At 50.9% G+C, this 5,000-nt stretch overlaps 1 non-coding gene across 1 annotated transcript in view; it reads right to left on the reverse strand.

Moving 5' to 3' along the window:
- LOC126443690 (small subunit ribosomal RNA) overlaps positions 1–202 on the reverse strand; it is a 1,909-nt gene extending 1,707 nt beyond the window's left edge. The window contains exon 1 of the ribosomal RNA XR_007582105.1: positions 1–202. This exon is cut by the window's left edge and continues 1,707 nt beyond it. This is a non-coding gene — a ribosomal RNA (small subunit ribosomal RNA).
- Positions 203–5,000: the final 4,798 nt, after the last annotated feature.

Below are 5,000 nucleotides of genomic sequence, written 5' to 3' on the forward strand. Positions count from 1 at the left end.
CCTTCCATCTCTGGTCGGGACTCTGTTTGCATGTATTAGCTCTAGAATTACCACAGTTATCCAAGTAACGTGGGTACGATCTAAGGAACCATAACTGATTTAATGAGCCATTCGCGGTTTCACCTTAATGCGGCTTGTACTGAGACATGCATGGCTTAATCTTTGAGACAAGCATATGACTACTGGCAGGATCAACCAGGGAGCTGCGTCAACTAGAGCTGAGCAGCCGGCCGCCCGGGAGTGTGTCCCGGGGGCCCGCGCGAACACGCAAGCGTCCGCTCAATTATTCTGCAAACAGGAGGAGGCTGAGCTCCCCTGCACAACACACCTCGAAACCCTCTCAGGTCCCGGCGGCGCGCAGCGCCGTCCTAAGTACTTGGTCGGGTTCGAGAGAGGCGCAATCGCCCGGAGTTAGGCGAGTAGACGCTTTAGGTGCGACCACCCGTGCTCCCAACTGAGCTTGCCGCTGCCGACAGAGGCCCGGGAGCGTGCTGTCGTGGCATTGCCGGCGGGAGACAACACGCGCCACCTACGGTGACCGGCAGCTCCAACGCCAGCGCCACAGAAGGACAAAAGCCCCACTTGGGTGCCGAAGCGAACTCTCCCAGCACAGCGCACGCGCCAACACGTCCGCACAGCTGCGATACAAACCACCTGCGAGAACCGCTGGGGCGACCGAGCAGCAGACGGCGTCGCGGCGCCGAGCGCCGGGCGGCGGCGCATCCTCAGCGCACACAGTCCTCAATCGGACCAGCACACTGCAGATGGCCACCGCGCTTCGCACCGGGCCCGCGAGGACCTACTTTGGCCGCAAGGCGCCGCGAGCAGGGGGCGCCGGCGCGCAGCTGCGCCGCCTGCCGCGTCCGTCGGCCGGCGCGCCTGCCACTGGCCGCCCCCACCAGCCGGCTGTAGCGCGTGCGCCCACGCACCGCGCTGCCAGCACGCCGGGCGGCCCCCCCTCACCGGCCGGGGACGGTCCCACCCAGCCACCGCCGCGTATCGCCTCACACCCAGATCCCCTTTCGCGTTCGTGGGCATGGTGGGTCCCCTTTCACGTTCGTGGGCATGGTGGGTATCCCTGAAACAACCGGTTAATAGCTCGACCGATCGTCGCCAACACTGATTCACCTCTAGCGAGAACAACCGCACCACAACGGGTTACCTGTTGTTCATTTGCGTAACGTCACCAGCAAACGTAGACGTCCATCGCCATTTGCAACGAGTATTGCATGCCTGTGTCAGGTGTCACAACACACTACGTCTGCCCACATAGACGCAACAACATGTGCACGCCTCGAGAACACGTGGAAGGTAGCCCCCGTACGTATGCGGTGTCCATTGCGCGAACGACTGTCAGCCGGCCTCTGCAGGATGTCGCAGATGTGGAACGCGGTGCAACATGCTATCACGGTGTGTGAGAAGAGACGACTACGTCCGAATACACGCTCCACTACATCAACAGACTGCTCATGCTGATCGCCATCCAGGGCGTCCGTTCCTCCCACACGTCTGAATGGCGTACCACACTGCAATCCAGCTCTTATAGGGAGACGACACGTAGCTGCGTGCACAATATTTGGACTGTATGGTCTGCCGTTGCTAGGCGCAGTCGTCGTACGGTCACACATGTGCCACGATGTATCATTCAGTACATACGGACCAATGTGCAGTACAGTTTGTGGGTTTTGCGTACATCGGCGGACAGGTGACAGGCCGTACCACAACGTAGGCTGAGTACGTCGGCATGCGAAGGGCATTGAACATGCAAACTTCTCAACGACCAGCTTGCGAAGGCAGGGGGGAAGGGGGGGGGGCATGTACGTCCTGCTGCTATCCACATTACAGTGTATAGCAGGAGCATGTGGAAAGTCAGCAACACCTGCAAGGTGTTTAACATGACGCGATACACAGGGGACCGGGCAGTGCGAATAGCGAACTATATTGCGAGGGTTGCGGTTAGGCAACACTACACTAATTTAACGAGTTGCATAACAATTACAGAGCAGGTTCAGCGACAACGTGCGTCAGGTTAAGGCGCAATATAGGTTAGGTTGAGGCACAATATAGGTTAGGTTAAGGCACAACATGGGTTACGTTAAGGCACAAATTGGGTTACGTTAAGGCACAACATGGGTTACGTTAAGGCACAACATGGGTTACGTTAAGGCACAAATTAGGTTACGTTAAGGCACAAATTAGGTTACGTTAAGGCACAAATTAGGTTATGTTAAGGCACAAATTAGGTTACGTTAAGGCACAAATTAGGTTACGTTAAGGCACAAATTAGGTTACGTTAAGGCACAAATTAGGTTACGTTAAGGCACAAATTAGGTTACGTTAAGGCACAAATTAGGTTACGTTAAGGCACAAATTAGGTTACGTTAAGGCACAAATTAGGTTACGTTAAGGCACAAATTAGGTTACGTTAAGGCACAAATTAGGTTACGTTAAGGCACAAATTAGGTTACGTTAAGGCACAAATTAGGTTACGTTAAGGCACAAATTAGGTTACGTTAAGGCACAAATTAGGTTACGTTAAGGCACAAATTAGGTTACGTTAAGGTACAATATGGGTTAGGTTAAGGTACAATATGGGTTAGGTTAAGGTACAATATGGGTTAGGTTAAGGTACAATATGGGTTAGGTTAAGGTACAATATGGGTTAGGTTAAGGCACAACGTAGGTTAGGTTAAGGCACAACGTAGGTTAGGTTAAGGCACAACATAGGTTAGGTTAAGGCACAACATAGGTTAGGTTAAGGCACAACATAGGTTAGGTTAAGGCACAACATAGGTTAGGTTAAGGCACAACATAGGTTAGGTTAAGGCACAACATAGGTTAGGTTAAGGCACAACATAGGTTAGGTTAAGGCACAACATAGGTTAGGTTAAGGCACAACATAGGTTAGGTTAAGGCACAACATAGGTTAGGTTAAGGCACAACGTAGGTTAGGTTAAGGCACAACGTAGGTTAGGTTAAGGCACAACGTAGGTTAGGTTAAGGCACAACGTAGGTTAGGTTAAGGCACAACGTAGGTTAGGTTAAGGCACAACGTAGGTTAGGTTAAGGCACAACGTAGGTTAGGTTAAGGCACAACGTAGGTTAGGTTAAGGCACAACGTAGGTTAGGTTAAGGCACAACGTAGGTTAGGTTAAGGCACAACGTAGGTTAGGTTAAGGCACAACATAGGTTAGGTTAAGGCACAACATAGGTTAGGTTAAGGCACAACATAGGTTAGGTTAAGGCACAACATAGGTTAGGTTAAGGCACAACATAGGTTAGGTTAAGGCACAACATAGGTTAGGTTAAGGCACAACATAGGTTAGGTTAAGGCACAACATAGGTTAGGTTAAGGCACAACATAGGTTAGGTTAAGGCACAACATAGGTTAGGTTAAGGCACAACGTAGGTTAGGTTAAGGCACAACGTAGGTTAGGTTAAGGCACAACGTAGGTTAGGTTAAGGCACAACGTAGGTTAGGTTAAGGCACAACGTAGGTTAGGTTAAGGCACAACGTAGGTTAGGTTAAGGCACAACGTAGGTTAGGTTAAGGCACAACGTAGGTTAGGTTAAGGTACAACGTAGGTTAGGTTAAGGTACAACGTAGGTTAGGTTAAGGTACAACGTAGGTTAGGTTAAGGTACAACGTAGGTTAGGTTAAGGTACAACGTAGGTTAGGTTAAGGTACAACGTAGGTTAGGTTAAGGTACAACGTAGGTTAGGTTAAGGTACAACGTAGGTTAGGTGAAGGCGCAATGTAGGTTAGGTTAAGGTACGATATACCTTAGGTTAAGGTACAATATCGCTTAGGTTAAGGTACAATATAGCTTAGGTTAAGGTACACGTTGTAGGGAAAGGTGTATTTTGGGGGGGGAGGGGGCGGCAGGTTCGTTGATAGTGATTATCGTAAGTGCATGCCTGCGGGATCATCCGATTTGTCACGTCAGGATGCACTTGTGGCTCATGACAGGCGGCGCTCCGATTCCAAGGTTGTGGCAGATCTGTGTCTTTCATTCCTGCCATTGTTTGTGTACTGTGACAGGAGGCAGTATTGTGATGTTGGGTGCACCCCTGTGTAGGACATGTGTGGGTGTTCGTGGCTTAGCTGAGCAATGGCGGATGTCGGAAGGGTGGGATATTCTGTTTTCTGGGTGGACCTCCCGGTCTGGTTATGATAGTGTGGATTGTGTAATGTGGCGGAGAGGATGCACCGGATGTTCTTCCATGCTGGTGGTTAGATATTGTGTGTGTGCCTGTTAGAGGCAGAGAGTAGTGTGTGATAGTGTCTGGCTGACGTGTGGTTCTCATTGTGTGCAGAGTCTTTCAGCATGTATAGGGACGGTTGTATATATTATCTGTATTCTGATGGCTCTGCATCTATTACTAATCAGTGCCGTGTATACGGTTACTCTGGTTCCAGTCGAAACTGTTCTATCTCTGTACATTAGTGACACTGCGGCTCCACTATGTTGCCGCCCCTGTCGGCCGTTTCCCCCAGTGTGTGGCTAATGATTATCAGCAATCAGTCTATTAGTCAATACCGGTAGTGTGACGACGTGAAATGTCCGGGATGGGGGAAGCTACACGCTTCCCGTGGGTCAGGGCCTAGAAAGACTCTTCCCACGCAGGAGGCTCGGACTGTCATTACTCTTCCGAGAAATATATTTGCCCAGCGTTTTTTGCGACTGCGAGTGCGACGCGTACGAGTACCGACATGGATGGGGCGCTTCCTAGCTGATCGCTCAGCATCGGAGAAATATATTTGCCCAACGTTTTTTGCGACTGCGAGTGCAACGCCCAAGGGTACCGACGTGGATGGGGCGCTTCCTAGCTGATCGCTCGGCATGGGAATCCGTACAGTGAGCAATGCGATCGCGTCTGTAGCTTGTACGTGGTACAGCTCGCAGCTCATGTATAGGGACAGCGGGAATGTCGCATATTGGACATAACTCTTCATGAAACGCAAGTTATAGGTGTGGATTGCACATTACGACTGCGGG

The sequence above is a fragment of the Schistocerca serialis genome, unplaced genomic scaffold, assembly GCF_023864345.2.
Source record: "Schistocerca serialis cubense isolate TAMUIC-IGC-003099 unplaced genomic scaffold, iqSchSeri2.2 HiC_scaffold_176, whole genome shotgun sequence".
Classification (NCBI taxonomy): Eukaryota; Metazoa; Arthropoda; class Insecta; order Orthoptera; family Acrididae; genus Schistocerca; species Schistocerca serialis.